The sequence below is a fragment of the Salmo salar genome, chromosome ssa13, assembly GCF_905237065.1.
Source record: "Salmo salar chromosome ssa13, Ssal_v3.1, whole genome shotgun sequence".
Lineage (NCBI taxonomy): Eukaryota > Metazoa > Chordata > Actinopteri > Salmoniformes > Salmonidae > Salmo > Salmo salar.
In genome coordinates this window covers 15,953,559-15,972,540 of record NC_059454.1, presented here as the reverse complement: position 1 = coordinate 15,972,540, position 18,982 = coordinate 15,953,559, and the positions used below count along the sequence as shown (strand labels likewise).

The 18,982-nt window shown below is 42.9% G+C and overlaps 1 protein-coding gene across 2 annotated transcripts in view; it reads right to left on the bottom strand.

The window, feature by feature from the left end:
* The window catches only part of LOC106566523 (ERC protein 2), a 448,684-nt gene that overhangs the window by 371,824 nt on the left and 57,878 nt on the right, over nucleotides 1–18,982 (bottom strand). The gene's annotated exons all lie outside the window — the stretch shown is intronic.

Sequence of the window (18,982 nt, the reverse complement as noted above, 5' to 3'; positions counted from 1 at the left end):
AGCTGACTTAATACAACTGAAGAGCTGACTTAATACAACTGAAGAGCTGACTTAATACAACAGAAAAGCTGACTTAATGCAACTGAAGAGCTGACTTAATACAACTGAAGAGCTGACTTAATACAACTGAAGAGCTGACTTAATACAACAGAAAAGCTGACTTAATGCAACTGAAGAGCTGACTTAATACAACTGAAGAGCTGACTTAATACAACTGAAGAGCTGACCTAATACAACTGAAGTGCTGACTTAATACAACTGAAGAGCTGACTTAATACAACTGAAGAGCTGACTTAATACAACTGAAGAGCTGACTTAATACAACTGAAGAGCTGACTTAATACAACTGAAGTGCTGACTTAATGCAACTGAAGAGCTGACTTAATGCAACTGAAGAGAGCTGACTTAATACAACTGAATAGCTGACTTAATACAACTGAAGAGCTGACTTAATACAACTGAAGAGCTGACTTAATACAACTGAATAGCTGACTTAATACAACTGAAGAGCTGACTTAATACAACTGAATAGCTGACTTAATACAACTGAAGAGCTGACTTAATACAACTGAAGAGCTGACTTAATACAACTGAAGAGCTGACTTAATACAACTGAAGAGCTGCGGGAACCCCCCCTCCCCCTCCCCCACCCTCTTGACTACACTAAGGATTGAAAAAGCCCCTCTCTGCCCTCTATCCTGTTTAAAACAGAAAATAAAAGGTGAGGAGAAAATTGAGGCATTTACTATCTGGCCAAAAACTAAACAGGGCAGGTCATTTAAAGGAGAGTAATGGGTGCAGTAATGAAAGGTGGTTGAGCTAGTTTCCTTTGGAGCTAATTAAATTAACGAAGAGTAGCACCCTCTTAATACAAACCGGCCTTGCATAGACACACACACACACACTTCACTCCACTAACGATGACAAGTGTACCACCACCAATACCTAACCCCTCACTCACAAGTTAAGTAAGGTACTTGTTAGCATGGACCCTATTTGCATTCCTCTGCATTTTCACTCTTCAGCTATTCAGTCTTTCGTTCTTCACATTAGTTCTACAAAATAACTTGATAGGTCTAATCTAAATTGCACTGGTAATGCTGATCAGTATAAATCAGCTCTGACGTTAGATGTCTATAGCTGCACAGAATGAATGAGGATACCTTGTTGATAACTACTATTATAAGCATGTTTAAAATACTGTAAGCACATGCACACACAACCCATCTCCGCATCAGAGGGTAGAGAAACAAAGGAACCCAACAATCCCCCTCTTCTCTCAATCAGGGCGGTCGCTGTGTTTTCACTCATTAATCATAGATTCATATTCATCCAAACAAACTCTGTTTTTCTACCCAAGAAAAACACCCCGTCTCCCACCCAGTCTCCCCCTCTCTCTCCACCCCTCGCCTTACCTCCCCCTCTCTCCCATCACCCTCTCCCCACTTTCTCCTTCACTCTACGCTAGCGGCTGATAAGCTGAAATCCAGTTATAAATAGCACACACTCTCTCACACACGGTTGGGTATAAACAGGAACCATTACTCACCCTCTATACTCACCGCATGGCTAGGTCCCCACACACACACACACACACAGTCTCTCTCGCTCACACACACACACAGTCTCTCTTGCTCACACACACTCACACATAGCGTCCTAGCGTGGGCCTGAAACCCCACGCTACTCTCTAACTAAATCCCCACGACAACCAAACACCCAGCGCGGGCGGATGTCCCATCAGCTACCTGGGCAGCAAGAGGTGTGACGTAGTAAGCCAACAGGCCCCAGAAGTGTGTACACACACACACACACACACACACACACACACACACACACACACACACACACACACACACACACACACACACACACACACACACACACACACACACACCCTCTCTGACAGAGAGGCAGAGAAATTAAAGGCTAAGAAGATTTAGGTGTTAAAAATAAACAAGACCTGGACTGAGGAGCATGGAGCAACCTATTCCTGTCCAGGGCCTGGACTGAGGAGCATGGAGCAACCTATTCCTGTCCAGGGCCTGGACTGAGGAGCATGGAGCAACCTATTCCTGTCCAGGGCCTGGACTGAGGAGCATGGAGCAACCTATTCCTGTCCAGGGCCTGGACTGAGGAGCATGGAGCAACCTATTCCTGTCCAAGACCTGGACTGTGTGAGCAAGTTTGTACATGCATGTGAAAATGTGTGAGTGCGTGCGTATGTTTATGCATTCCTGAGACCTTGTGTATTTTTAAGCAATGTATATTTTAAGTATAGTATGTATATTTTGTTAGAAATGTCTATTTTAAGTATAGTATGTGTATTTTTAAGCAATGTATATTTTAAGTAGAGTATGTGTATTTTGTTAGTAATGTCTATTTTAAGTATAGTATGTGTATTTTTAAGCAATGTATATTTTAAGTAGAGTATGTGTATTTTTAAGCAATGTATATTTTAAGTAGAGTATGTGTATTTTGTTAGTAATGTCTATTTTAAGTATAGTATGTGTATTTTTAAGCAATGTATATTTTAAGTATAGTATGTATATTTTGTTAGTAATGTCTATTTTAAGCATAGTATGTGAATTTTTAAGCAATGTATATTTTAAGTAGAGTATGTGTATTTTGTTAGTAATGTCTATTTTAACTATAGTATGTGTATTTTGTTAGGAATTTCTATTTTAAGTATAGTATGTGAATTTTTAAGCAATGTATATTTTAAGTATAGTATGTGTATTTTGTTAGTAATGTCTATTTTAACTATGGTATGTGTATTTTGTTAGTAATGTATATTTTTAGCTATAGTATGTGTATTTTGTTAGTAATGTATATTTTAAGAATAGTATGTGTATTTTGTTAGTAATGTATATTTTAAGTATAGTATGTGTATTTTGATAGTAATCAATGATTACATCAGCCCATGAATGACATGATGATGGTGAACACAGACAGAGACAATGGTGCACGGTTGGTCAGGGTGTTAGAGAGTAAGGCTGAGCATTACCACTAATTAAAAACAAAAAAATAAGTTAAGTGATAATAGACATTGGTCCGAAGCCGAAAAATAAAGGAAATTCACATGAGCACCACAGTGCCTATTCCACCCATGCTCTACCAAGGTTTTCCAGCACACAGTTCTGACCTACTACAGTAGCTTTGTTGGTATTGTACTTCATACTATGTGTAGGCAGGTTGCTTAGGATTCAAACCTTCTTAAACAGACTAATTTATACTCTTAGAGGAGGTGCTTCCACAATAATGGGATTTGTACCACATACAAGGTAAAGTATTGGATTCTCTTCACACACAACAATAAGACATTATCCCATTACACCACCTTTTCATGTTTTTTTTATTAAATTAAAGCAAGCTTTGCTTTTATACTTACAAGACCATCAAGTGTGATTGAGCTGTTTTGTCTTGTAGTAATGTGGAGCGTGCCTGTATTTCCTTAAACCTTTATTTTTAGCAAAACATGTAATTGAAAAAACAAAACATAACATTTTTTGGGGTGAGTAGGTGCCCAGCATAACAACAGGTGGTGGTGTATTGGACACAATAGCTCAGAAACATAGAGCCCGTCTAGATTCCTGATTTCTGTAACTGTTAGTTTACCTGTGTAATATTGAATTAAGCTTAGAACCACTAGTGTTTTGAACATGGTCCTGTTTTATCAATTTCTGTGCTGATCAATGGACAGTTTATTACCTCTGTCAAAATAATATGTAGCTTAAATAGTGTTTGTACTTGTATTTATTGTTGTAGTAAAGATGGCGGCGCAACAATAATACACATTTACAATAGGCCTATATCAAAAAATAAATACAGCCAAACTATACTGAACAAAATATAAAATGCAACATGTAACAATTTCTAAAGATTTTACTCAGTTCATATACAGTGGGGGGGAAAAAGTATTTGATCCCCTGATGATTTTGTACGTTTGCCCACTTACAAAGAAATGATCAGTCTATAATTTTAATAGTAGGTTTATTTGAACAGTGAGAGACAGAATAACAACAAAAAAATCCAGAAAAACACATGTCAAAAATGTTATAAAATGATTAGCATTTTAATGAGGGAAATAAGTATTTGACCCCTCTGCAAAATATGACTTAGTACTTGGTGGCAAAACCCTTGTTGGCAATCACAGAGGTCAGACATTTCTTGTAGTTGGCCATCAGGTTTGCACACATCTCAGGAGGGATTTTGTCCCACTCCTCTTTCCAGATCTTCTCCAAGTCATTAAGGTTTCGAGGCTGACGTTTGGCAACTTGAACCTTCAGCTCCCTCCACAGATCTTCTATGGGATTAAGGTCTGGAGACTGGCTAGGCCACGCCAGGACCTTAATGTGTTTCTTCTTGAGCCACTCCTTTGTTGCCTTGGCCGTGTGTTTTGGGTCATTGTCATGCTGGAATAGCCATCCACGACCAATTTTCAATGCCCTGGCTGAGGGAAGGAGGTTCTCACCCAAGATTTGACAGTACATGGCCCCGTCCTTTGATGCAGTGAAGTTGTCCTGTCCCCTTAGCAGAAAAACACCCCCAAAGCATAATGTTTCCACCTCCATGTTTGACGGTGGAGATGGTGTTCTTGGGGTCATAGGCGGCATTCCTCCTCCTCCAAACACGGCGAGTTGAGTTGATGTCAAAGAGCTCCATTTTGGTCTCATCTGACCACAACACTTTCACCCAGTTGTCCTCTGAGTCATTCATATATTCATTGGCAAACTTCAGACGGGCATGTATATGTATTCTTGAGCAGGGGGACCTTGCGGGCGCTGCAGGATTTCAGTCCTTCACGGCATAGTGTGTTACCAATTGGTTTCTTGGTGACTATGGTCCCAGCTGCCTTGAGATCATTGACAAGATCCTCCCGTGTAGTTCTGGGCTGATCCCTCATCTTTCTCATGATCATTGCAACTCCACGAGGTGAGATCTTGCATGGAGCCCCAGGCCGAGGGATATTGACAGTTCTTTTGTGTTTCGTCCATTTGCGAATAATCACACCAAATGTTGTCACCTTCTCACCAAGCTGCTTGGCGATGGTCTTGTAGCCCATTCCAGCCTTGTGTAGGTCTACAATCTTGTCCCTGACATCCTTGGAGAGCTCTTTGGTCTTGGCCATGGTGGAGAGTTTGGAATCTGATTGATTGATTGCTTCTGTGGACATGTCTTTTTTTACAGGTAACAAGCTGCGGTTAGGAGCACTCCCTTTAAGAGTGTGCTCTTAATCTCAGCTCGTTACCTGTATAAAAGACACCTGGGAGCCAGAAATCTTTCTGATTGAGAGGGGGTCAAATACTTATTTCCCTCAATAAAATGCAAATCAATTTATAACATTTATGACATGTGTTTTTCTGGATATTTTTGTTGTTATTCTGTCTCTCACTGTTCAAATAAACCTACCATTAAAATTATAGACTGATCCTTTCTTTGTCAGTGGGCAAATGTACAAAATCATCAGGGGATCAAATACTTTTTTCCCCTACTGTAAGGAATTCAGTCAATTGAATTAAATTAATTATGCCCAAATTTATGGATTTCACATGACTGGCAGGGGTGCAGCCATGGCATAGGCCCACCCACTTGGCAGCCAGGCCCACCCACTGGGAAGCCAGGCCCAGCCAATCAGAATGAGTTTTCCCTACAAAAGGGCTTTATTACAGACAGAAATACTCCTCAGCACCCCCCTCAGACGATCCCGCAGGTGAAGAAGCCGGATGTGGAGGTCCTGGGCTTGCGTGGTTACACGTGGTCTGCGGTTGTGAGACCGATTGGACGTTCTGACAAATTCTCTGTAACGACATTGGAGGCAGCTTATGGGAGAGAAATTAACATTGAATTCTCTGGCAACAGCTCTGGTGGAAATTCCTACAGTCAGCATGCCAATTGCATGCTCCCTCAAAACTTGAGACATCTGTGGCATTGTGTTGTGTGACAACTGCACATTTTAAAGTGCTGTTTTTTTGTCCCAAGCACAAGGTGCATCTGTGTAATGATCATGCTGTTTGATCAGCTTCTTGATATGCCACACCTGTCAGGTGGAATGATTGTCTTGACAAAGGATAAAATGCTCACCAACATGAATGCAAACAAATTTGTGCACAGAATTTGAGAGAAATACACTTTTTGTGTGTATGGAAAATTTCTGGTACTTTTTATTTCAGCTCATGAAACATGGGACCAAGACTTTATTTTTTATTTCTTTAACTTTATTTATAGATTTCCAGATATAACAACAAAAACAGTACAACTTCAACCCCTCATTCTCCCATCCATCCATCCACCCATCCATCCCCTCCACTCCCTCCAAACCACCCACCACCACGCACATGCTTTTTCAGTTCTGCCTACACATTTTCTATAGGATTGAAGTCAGGGCTTTGTGATGGCCACTCTAATACCTTGACTGTGTTGTCCTTAAGCCATTTAGCCACAACTTTGGAAGTATGCTTGGGGTCACTGTCCATTTGGAAGACCTATTTTCTACCATGCTTTAACTTCTTGACTGATGTCTTGAGATGTTGCTTCAATATATCCACATACATTTCCTCCCTTATGATGCCATCTATTTTGTGAAGTGCACCAGTCCCTCCTGCAGCAAAGCACCCCCACAACATGATGCTGCCACCCCCGTGCTTCACGGTTGGGATGGTTTTCTTTGGTTTGGAAGCCTCTCCCTTTTTCCTCCAAACATAATGGTCATTATGGCCAAACAGTTCTATTTTTGTTTCATCAGACCAGAGGACATTTCTCCAAAAAGTGCGATCTTTGTCGCCATGTGCAGTTGCAAACCGTAGTCTGGCTTTTTTATGGCGGTTTTGGAGCAGTGGCTTCTTCCTTGCTGAGTGGCCTTTCAGGTTATGTCGATATAGGACACATTTTACTGCGATTATAGATGCTTTTGTACCTGTTTCCTCCAGCATCTTCACAAGATCCATTGCTGTTGTTCTGGGATTGATTTGCACTTTTCACACCAAAGTATGTTCATCTCTAGGAGACAGAACGCGTCTCCTTCCTGAGCGGTATGACAGCTGCGTGATCACATGGTGTTTGTACTTGCGTACTATTGTTTGTACAGATGAACGTGGTACCTTCAGGCGTTTGGAAATTGCTCCCAAGGATGAACCAGACTTAGGGAGGTCTACAATTGTTTTTCTGAGGTCTTGGCTGATTTATTTTGATTTTCCTATGATGTCAAACAAAGAAGCACTGAGTTTGAAGGTAGGTCTTGAAATACACCCACAGGTACACCTCCAATTTACTCAATTGATGTCAATTAGCCTAACAGAAGCTTCTAAAGTCATGACATCATTTTCTGGAATTTTCCAAGCTGATTAAAGGCACAGTCAACTTAGTGTATGTGAACTTCTGACGCACTGGAATTGAAATACAGTACATTATAAGTGAAATAATCTGCCTGTAAACAATTGTTGGAAAAATGACTTGTGTCATGCACAAAGTAGATGTCCTAACCGACTTGACAAAACTATAGTTTGTTAATAACAAGACATTTGTGGAGTGGTTGAAAAACAAGTTTTAATTACTCCAACCTAAGTGTATGTAAACTTCCGACTTCAACTGTATGTGAGAATGTGACCCCATTTTTGAGGCAGAGGCCACTCAAAGATTGGCATGACCAAAACATATGTCCCACAGTCGCTGGACTCTGGTGGCATCTCAAACTCTTGGGGTCAACATTTGGGTATATTTTTGCCAATCTGTCATTTGAGTAATGGAGACGGTACAAAACCTTAAACTGAATAAGCCCATGCCTTCTGCAAAATGATGTGTGGATACGCTCAAAACTTTGTTGCCATATATCATCGGGTAGCTCGCCGCCTATGTCTTGCTCCCATGCAGATTTTGTATTTGCAAAGGAAGGCAGATTAATGTTCTGTATTATGTCGTATAATCTGTAGATTGTGCCCTTCAGATAAGGGTTAAGATCTATGCACCTCTCGACTGGACACTTAGTGGGCTCGAGTGGAAATGAAGGGAAATGTTGTTTGGCAAACCTGCGAGTTTGCAGGTATCTAAAAGTGGGTATTGGGAATATTATGGTCAACCATCAGAGTATCGAATTAATTATCAACAAATAGGTCGCAACAAAACACCAGACCGTTCCTATGACAGAATTTGAATGCCGTGTCAATCTGTGATGCTGGGAAGAGATGATTAGATGTTAATGGAGAGAAGCAGCTTGTTTAAGACTAAAGTGACTTTGGGAGTTCTTAACAATGGGGTTCAGAACATGGGTGCCAAGGTTAATGGGCATTTATTTTTATTTATTTAACTAGGTAAGTCAGGCATTGGGGAGCACCGGAGCGAGACCGGAGAAGTTAGAAGGCTTGACTATAACTCCATGATGGCTCAAGTTGGGCCATCCTTGTTTTCAAATGTAGAAACCCAATAAACGCATTTAAATATATTTGCTGACCAGTAGAAACGTAAAAAAAATTGTGAAGGCCCAACCCGCCTGCGGGCTTAGGTCTCTCTAGATATACCTTTCTCATTCGTGGATTTGACTTATTCCAAATGAAGTTGGAAATGTAGCTGTCCAGTTGTTTGAACATCGACTTTGGCAGAAAAATGGGGATCATTTGGAATAAGTACAAAAACCTAGGTAGTATAGTTTTAACAGAATTAATGCAACCTGTTAATTAAATGGGAAGAGACGACCACCTTATGAAATCATGCTTAGTGTGCTCCAGGAGTGTTGTGAAGTTAGGTTTAAACAAAGCCTTAAATAAGCGTGTGACCTTTATCCCCAAATAAGTAAAAACCGGATACTCCACCTTAAATGGGGAATTGGCATACCCAATTCCTTCTGCTAACTGATTAATGGGGAGGAGCACACTTTTTGTTAGGTTTAACTGATAACCAGATAATGTTCCAAAACCTTGTAGAATGTCCAAGAGATAGGGTATAGACTCCACAGGGTTAGAGATGTATAAAAGAAGCTTGTCTGCATATAAGGACACCTTGTGAGTTATGTTGCCCCTCAATATTCCCTTAATCCTCTCCCCTGCCCGCAGGGCGATAGCAAGAGGCTCAATAGCCATATCAAAGAGAAAAGGGGATAAACAACAACCCTGCCTGGCCCCCCTGTGGAGAGGGAAGTAGCTGGAGGTAACATTGTTGGTGCGAACAGAGGCCACTGGGGACGAGTACAAAATCTTAATCCAGGAAAGGAATGACGGGCCAAACCAAACTCTCTCTAGTACTGTAAATGGATATTCCCCCTCAACCCGGTCGAAAGCCTTCTCAGCATCAAGAGAGATGACAACCTCTGGCTGTAGAGTTGAGTGGGCAGAATCAAGGTTAGCGTTTGGTGCACTGTTTGTTGTCATACGCTGTGTATGAAATAATTTGGCCCATTTAGATATGCTTTTAACGACTCCCAAACAGTAGAGTGAGACACGTCAGGGGTGCAGTTGATCTGCAAAAAGACATCAATGTGAGTTGATATGTATTTTTTAAAGACACTACAGGATAGTAGTAGTGGGTCAAGTCGCCACGTGCGTTGTGACACAGTACTGTCCGGAAAGCGGATATGTAGCTGGACAGGGCTATGGTCTGAGATAACGATGCTGTGATATTGGCTATCGCCTTTGGCAATGCGTCATTCTGTAACGATGTGCGCTGAGAGTCAGGAAGCAAGTTCAGGGAGTGAGTGTTTTAATACATAAACGTAACATAATAGAAAACAAGAAACTCGAACAGCACACAGACAGGAAACAAAAACAATGACGCCTGGAGAAGGAACCAAAGGGAATGACATATAAAGGGCAGGTAATCAAGGAGGTGATAGAGTCCAGGTGAGTGTCATGAGGCGCTGAAGCGCGTAACGATGGTGACAGGTGTGCGCCATAATGAGCAGCCTGGTGACCTAGAGGCCAGAGAGGGAGCACCTGGCAGAGAGGGAGCACACGTGACAGCACTAAAGTTGGAGTGAAATATTTGGTCTACCCATCCTCTCTTTAGAAAAAGGACACAGACACCGGACAGAGGAACTCTGCCTAGAAGGCCAGCATCCTGGAGTCGCCTCTTCACTGTTGACGTTGAGACAGGTGTTTTGAGGGTACTATTTTGTATGAACCTAACAAGATTCAACAACTGAGACATAAACTGAACAAATTCCACAGACATGTGACTAACAGAAATGGAATAATGTGTACATGAACAAAGGGGGGGGGGGGGTAAAAATCAAAAGTAACAGTCAGTATCTGGTGTGGCCGCCAGCTGCATTCAGTACTGCAGTGCATCTCCTCATGGACTGCACCAGATTTGCCAGTTCTTGCTGTGAGATGTTACCCCACTCTTCCACCAAGGCACCTGCAAGTTCCCAGACATTTCTGGGGGGAATGGCCCTAGCCCTCACCCTCCGATCCCAGACGTGCTCAATGGGATTGAGATTCGGGCTCTTCGCTGGCCATGGGAGAACACTGACATTCCTGTCTTGCAGGAAATCACGCACAGAATGAGCAGTATGGCTGGTGGCATTTTCACGCTGGAGGGTCATGTCAGGATGAGCCTGCAGGAAGGGTACCACATGAGGGGGAGGTCTTCCCTGTAACGCACAGCATTGAGATTGCCTGCAATGACAACAAGCTCAGTCCGATGATGCTGTGACACACCACCCCAGACCATGATGGACCCTCCACCTCGATCTCGCTCCAGAGTACAGGCCTCGGTGTAACACTCAGGCCTTCAACGATAAACGCTAATCCAACAATCACCCCTGGTGAGACAAAACCACGACTCGTCAGTGAAGAGCACTTTTTGCCAGTCCTGTCTGGTCCAGCGACGGTGGGTTTGTGCCCATAGGCGACGTTGTTGCCGGTGATGTCTGGTGAGGACCTGCCTTACAACAGGCCTACAAGCCCTCAGTCCAGCCTCTCTCAGCCTATTGCGGACAGTCTGAGCACTGATGGAGGGATTGTGCGTTCCTGGTGTAACTCGGGCCGTTGTTGTTGCCATCCTGTACCTGTCCCGCAGGTGTGATGCTCAGATGTACCGATCCTGTGCAGGTGTTGTTACACATGGTCTGCCACTGCGAGAATGATCAGCTGTCCATCCTGTCTCCCTGTAGCGCTGTCTTAGGCGTCTCACAGTACGGACATTGCAATTTATTGCCCTGGCCACATCTGCAGTCCTCATGCCTCCTTGCAGCATGCCTAAGGCACGTTCACGCAGATGAGCAGGGCATCTTCCTTTTGGTGTTTCTAAGAGTCAGTAGAAAGGCCTCTTTAGTGTCCTAAGTTTTCATAACTGTGACCTTAATTGCCTACCGTCTGTAAGCTGTTAGTGTCTTAACGACCGTTCCACAGGTGCATGTTCATTAATTGTTTATGGTTCATTGAACAAGCATGGGAAACAGTGTTTAAACACTTTACAATGAAGATCTGTGAAGTTATTTGGATTTTTACAAATTATCTTTGAAAGACGGTCCTGAAAAAGGGACGTTTCTTTTTTGGCTGAGTTTAGATATTCCATTAAAAATCTACCGTTTCCAGCTACATAGTCATTTACAACATTAACAATGTCTACACTGTAGTTCTGATCAATCTGCTGTTATTTTAAAAATGGACAAAAAAATGTGCTTTTCTTTCAAAAACAAGGAGGCCTAGAATTTCCTGTAGCAGTTTAGCTATGGCCAGGGTATGCCGCATTCCGCCTACAGTCTCAAGTCCCTCTCTCACGCCAAAATTGCGACCGTTCTCCCGGCGCTGTCTGTTCTCGAGGTCCTCAACCTTGGAAGTGAGTTTGACGACATTTGATGATAGCCGGGTGACTTGCTTTTCCAGTTTCACCACTTTGTCGGAGTAAATATTTGCGCCATCTTCCAGACTATTCAGACGGGTGTCATGTCTGTTCAGATTTAATGATAGCCGCCATTACCATGGCTAGGTCAGGGGGATCAGAGTCCATGTCAGGTGAGCCCGAGGCTTCAGCAGAGGCCTGCTCCTTTGTGGTCCGCGGCCGCTGTTGTCTCAACATTTTATGATTAAAAGGAAGAAAAAAGCCAGGTTAGTGAATTGGGTTTGATTCCAAATTAAATGTTACAAAATGAACACGGTAGGGGAGGTGCTGGTTAAGTATTAATAGTAAATTGTTCTCCCTGGATCTGAGCAACGAGAAAACGCGTCTTCACATGTTGCTGCTCACTAGCGCCCCCTCGGGACCAACACTTCAAATTGTGTGTTTATATTTTTATTCAGTATAATATATAAAAACACACACACATGCACACACAGGTATTAATCATTTTAATAGCAGGGCGCTGTAAAGTCCAGTATCCCTCTGAAGAGTATGAATTAGGTTGTTTGAGAAGGTGTGAATCCTAAACAACCTGCCTACACCTCGTTTGAAGTACAATACCAACATAGCTACTGTAGTAGGTCAAAGCTGTGTGCTGGAAAACCTTGGTAGAGCATGGGTGGAGTAGGCATTGTGGGGCTCTTGAATTTCCTTTCTTTTTTCAGCTTCAGACCAATACCTATTCTCACATAAAACTTTGCTTTTTCTTTTTAATTTCCATGTTTTTTTACACCAGAAGGTGACTATGCAACATTCTTCTACAACATTATAATAAAAAGAATAAGGCCTGAGAGGGTGTGGTATATGGCCGATATACCACTGCTAAAAGGGCTGTTCAACATCCCGACCTTGTTTAGCATTATCTACTTCAAATATGGCATGATTCTACTACACTGCCCTCATGAATTATTGGCACCCTATTGGCACCCATATGTCATTGTTGTTTATCAGCTTGATCTTAAACTGAAAATATCATATGAATCTAACCTTTAATTGATTTAAAATTGTTCCAACATTTTTTTTCAAAAACATGCATGTCACAATTATTGGCACCCCTGCATTTAGTACTTAGTACACCCTCCCTTTGCCAAGATAACAGCTCTGAGTTGTCTCTTCTAATGTTTGATGAGGTGGGAGAACACACCCTCCCTTTGCCAAGATAACAGCTCTGAGTTGTCTCTTCTAATGTTTGATGAGGTGGGAGAACACACCCTCCCTTTGCCAAGATAACAGCTCTGAGTTGTCTCTTCTAATGTTTGATGAGGTGGGAGAACACACCCTCCCTTTGCCAAGATAACAGCTCTGAGTTGTCTCTTCTAATGTTTGATGAGGTGGGGAACACATAGGAAGGGGTTTGAGATCATTCCTCCATACAGAAACTCTCCAGATCCTTCAGTGTCCTGTATTTGTATAAGTTTGAACCACTGTCACTTATTTTGATTCTAAGCAATGTTGTCCTGCTATTTTTATTGACTTGGCCATAGCTTTTGATACAGCAGACCATTCCATTCTTGTGGGCCGGCTAAGGAGTATTGGTGTCTCCAAGGGGTCTTTGGCCTGGTTTGCTAACTACCTCTCAAAGAGTGCAGTGTATAAAGTCAGAACATCTGTGGTCTCAGCCACTGCCTGTCACTAAGGGTGTACGCCAAGGCTCGATCCTAGCCCCCAAGATCTTCTCAATTTACATCAACCACATAGCTCAGGCAGTAGGAAGCTCTCTTATCCATTTATATGCAGATGTTCCAGTCTTATATTCAGCTTGTCCCTCCCCGGATTTTGTGTTAAATGCTCAACAAAGCTTTCTTAGTGTCCAACAAGCTTTCTCTGCCCTTTACCTTGTTCTGAACACCTCCAAAACAAAGGTAATGTGGTTTGGTAAGAAGAATGCCACTCTTCCCACAGGTGTGATTACTACCTCTGAGGGTTTAGAGCTTGAGGTTGTCACCTCATATAAGTACTTGGGAGTATGGCTAGACGGTACACTATCCTTCTCTCAGCACATATCAACGCTGCAGGCTAAAGTTAAATCTAGACTTGGTTTCCTCTATCACCCCAGCTGCCAAACTAACCCTGATTCAGATGACCATCCTACCCACGCTAGATTACAGAGATGTTATTTATAGATCGGCAGGTAAGGGTTCTCTCGAGCGGCTAGATGTTCTTTACCATTCGGCAATCAGATTTGCCACCAATGCTCCTTATAGGACCCATCACTACACTCTATACTCTTCTGTAAACTTGTCATCTCTGTATACCTGTTGCAAGACACAGTGGTTGATGCTTATTTATAAAACCCTCTTAGGCCTCACTCCCCCCATCTGAGATATCTACTGCAGCCCTCATCCTCTACATACAACTCCCGTTCTGCCAGTCACATTTTGTTAAAGGTCCCCAAAGCACACAAATCCCTGGGTCACTCGTCTTTTCAGTTCGCTGCAGCTAGCGACTGGAACGAGCTACAACAAACACTCAAACTGGACAGTTTTATCTCCATCTCTTCAAAGACTCAATCATGGACCCTCTTACTGACAGTTGTGGCTGCTTTGCATGATGTATTGTTGTCTCTTCCTTCTTGCCCTTTGTGCTGTTGTCTGTGCCCAATAATGTTTGTACCATGTTTTGTGCTGCTACCATGTTGTGCTGCTGCCATGTTGTTGTCATGTTGTGTTGCTACCATGCTGTGTTGTCATGTGTTGCTGCCATGCCATGTTGTCTTCGGGTCTCTCTTTATGTAGTGTTGTCCTATATTTTTATTTAATGTATTTTAAATGTTTATCCCAGCCCCCGTCCCCGCAGGAGGCCTTTTGCCAGGCCATCATTGTAAATAAGAATTTGTTCTTAACTGACTTTCCTAGTTAAATAAAGGTTAAATAAATTTAAAAAATACTAAATTTGAAAGCGAACCGCAAATTTCACTATTGTGGCTAATCCTTATTGTGACTAGCTTCACACAGGTGTGCAAGGCAGAGTTGAACAATATCCAACATATGGCAGAGTTGTTAGTTTGGCACTGTTGATCAGCACACATGTGGATTCAAATGTCAAGAAGACCGGAGAAGGAGCATATATGTATTTTGGATGTTAAACTGGTGAGTTTTTCTGATGCTAGCAAGCATGCATTTGCACACTGCAGTCAGTGCACAACAGAGCCAGAGCAGAGGCACTGTTAATGTTAGCTAGCAACTTTTTTGTTCAGCAGTTTGAGTTGTGTCCTGTCTGACAGTGAAATGTGGCTAGCTCTTACTGTAGCCTGGACTATGGAGTAGCTAGCTTGCAAAAGCACATTGCATGCATAGTAAGGTAGCAGCGTGACAATTTGTACAAAGTTTGGTGTTGGTTTTGAACTAATGTCCAGTTGCTAGCTAGCTATGTTCAGTGGAAAAATGTAGGACTGTCATTTGGATGTAGCTAGCTTCAGCTGTTGTTGTCTGGCTCTAACTAGCTAGCTAGCTAATGGCTGAAGTTAATTTTGTAACAAATCTCCCATCAACAAATATAGCTAGCTACCTTTCTTTGCATGTTCATTATAGTAGCTAGCTAGCTAGATTTCAGCTGACTAATCTTAGCTAGCTAGCTACAGAGGCTAGCTGTTTGACTTTGTATAATCAAGCTAACATTAGCTAGGTAAGGTTTGCTAGCTAGCTACCTAGCTAATAATAAAAAAAAAAAAAAAAAATATATATATATATATATATATATATGTTTGTATTTATTGATTAACCTCAGCTTGAATACCACCATATAAGCTAGCTATCTATAGTAGCCTAGGCTTGTTCATCAAGGGAAATAGTGGCTACTTTGAAGAATCTCAAATATAAAATATATTTTGATTTGTTTAACACTTTTTTGGTTACTACATGATTCCATATGTGTTATTTCATAGTTTTGATGTCTTCACTATTATTCTACAATGTAGAAAATAGTAAAAATATAAACCCTGGAATGAGTAGGTGTGTCCAAACTTTTCACTGGTACTGTATATATAGTATAATATTGTCTTTGTATCTCAAAATCATTGTAATGTGGTTAAGCTTAAACATCTAAATTAAAATTATTAAAATCTAAAAGATACAATTCAACCAGAGCTCCCTTAGATCAAGGGAAAAGGCAGCACCTGAATCATTCCCACAGTGAACGGCTAGGCCGGCTACGCTATGAAACCACACACTGTTGAATCATTCCCACGGTGAACGGCTAGGCCGGCTACGCTATGAAACCACTCACTGTTGAATCATTCCCACGGTGAACGGCTAGGCCGGCTACGCTATGAAACCACACACTGTTGAATCATTCCCACGGTGAACGGCTAGGCCGGCTACGCTATGAAACTACACACTGTTGAATCATTCCCACGGTGAACGGCTAGGCCGGCTACGCTATGAAACCACACACTGTTGAATCATTCCCACGGTGAACGGCTAGGCTGGCTACGCTTTGAAACCACTCACTGTTGAATCATTCCTACGGTGAACGGCTAGACCGGCTACGCTATGAAACCACACACTGTTGAATCATTCCCACGGTGAATGGCTAGGCCGGCTACGCTATGATATTACCGGCCGTAATATTGATATGGTGAAAACAATGTGTGGGGAGGCAGAAGGCACAGAAACACACACCAATACATGTCATATAACACTGTTCAACCATTTTGAAAAGGAGGTTGACGACATCCGATCCTCGTTTGTTAAGTCAAACGACACCGCTGGTCCTGCTCACATTGCCCTACCCTACGCTTTGACCTCTTTCTCCCCTCTCTCTCCAGATGAAATCTTGCGACTTGTGACGGCTGGCCGCCCAACAACCTGCCCGCTTGACCCTATCCCCTCCTCTCTACTCCAGACTATTTCCGGAGACCTTCTCCCTTACCTCACCTCGCTCATCAACTCATCCTTGACCGCTGGCTACGTCCCTTCCGTCTTCAAGAGAGCGAGAGTTGCACCCCTTCTCAAAAAACCTACCCTCGATCCCTCCGATGTCAACAACTACAGACCAGTATCCCTTCTTTTATTTCTCTCCAAAACTCTTGAGCGTGCCGTCCTTGGCCAGCTCTCTTGTTATCCCTCTCAGAATGACCTTCTTGATCCAAATCAGTCAGGTTTCAAGACTGGTCATTCAACTGAGACTGTTCTTCTCTGTGTCACGGAGGCTCTCCGCACTGCTAAAGCTAACTCTCTCTCCTCTGCTCTCGTCCTTCTAGACCTATCTGCTGCCTTTGATACTGTGAACCATCAGATCCTCCTCTCCACCCTCTCCGAGTTGGGCATCTCTGACGCGGCTCACTCTTGGATTGCGTCCTACCTGACAGGTCGCTCCTACCAGGTGGCGTGGCGAGAATCCGTCTCCACACCACGTGCTCTCACCACTGGTGTCCCCCAGGGCTCTGTTCTAGGCCCTCTCCTATTCTCGCTATACACCAAGTCACTTGGCTCTGTCATATCCTCACATGGTCTCTCCTATCATTGCTACGCAGACGACACACAATTAATCTTCTCCTTTCCCCCTTCTGATAACCAGGTGGCGAATCGCATCTCTGCATGTCTGGCAGACATATCAGTGTGGATGACGGATCACCACCTCAAGCTGAACCTCGGCAAGACAGAGCTGCTCTTCCTCCCGGGGAAGGACTGCCCGTTCCATGATCTCGCCATCACGGTTAACAACTCCATTGTGTCCTCCTCCCAGAGTGCTAAGAGCCTTAGCGTGACCCTGGACAACACCCTGTCGTTCTCCGCTAACATCAAGGCGGTGACCCGATCCTGTAGGTTCATGCTCTACAACATTCGCAGAGTACGACCCTGCCTTACACAGGAAGCGGCGCAGGTCCTAATCCAGGCACTTGTCATCCCCCCCAAAAAAAAAAATAAGATATAGATGTACTGTTGTAAGTGGTTGTTCCACTGGATATCATAAGGTGAATGCACCAATTTGTAAGTCGCTCTGGATAAGATCATCTGCTAAATGATGTAAATGTAAATGTTGAAAGAATAATTTATGCAATTGCTAGCAATCAAGAGGAAACTGACTGAACGATTCAAAAACTCCCCAGCTCATGCTCTCCAAATGGACATTAGCTGTGAGGGCTGAGATGCCCATGCATTGACTTTTGTCGGGGGATGCTATTAATGAGGACATATTGTTCTGTCTCACGAAACGGCACAGGGGATGTTCAGCGTGCTGCATAGCAATATTGACAAGAAAACTGATTCCATGGGATCGAATGGTGGGGCTCCATCTATGGCGGGATGGTGGGTAGGCCTCTGTACTCTAGTTATGAATGTGTCTACCTTATGGACACATTGTATGATATACCGAGATTAACTGGTGGCAAAACAGCTGAGCACAGAAGAGAGATATACTGCAGCAGGTAACTTTGATTGTAAACTACATCAAACCATATCCCCTGGCGCACGGTTGTTCACAAAACTATGTGGAGATATGAGATCAGAGCATGACAATATCCTACTTCACAATGAGGCTTGATGGTTATCGAGGGGGAGTGTTGGAAAGATTTTTCACATTGAGAGAGGAAGTGTTGTCATTCACAATGGAGGAAAAAAAACTGCCAAGCTTTCTGTTTAATGAAAAGAAAATCTGTCTCCTTGCCTATGTAACATATTTGGGAAGCAGAACGAACGCAAGCATACAGGGGAAATACAAAAACATTTTACAGATGAGTGACCAAATCAGGAAATAATTGTTATTGGAGAGTCTTTCAAAGGCGAACCAGGCCCCCTTCCCTCGGCTGTGCATGTTTCTAACAGAAAACAGCATCAGTACAGTAAGTATCCCACACCAGTGATGACTCTCACCTCCAACGCTTGGAAGAGCACTTTGGGACCTACTTCCCAATCCGTTGGCCTGTGATCCTGGCTCAGAACAACAGATTTTTACCTTGTCTGCTCAGGGATTTGATCTTGCAACCTTTCGGTTACAAGTCCAACGCTCTAACCACTAGGCTACCTGCCACCCCAGTTGACATGCCGGTAAGTGAAATCGAACAGCTGATTGAGCTGTCATGTGACCGAATGCATTCACGGGTCACTAAGGAGGAGTTTTGGTTCCTGACTCAAAGTGAATACCCTGCCGTCTCCCTGTCATTAATGCCACGTTCAAAACAACTGGGAACTTGGAAATCTCAGACTTCCGAACT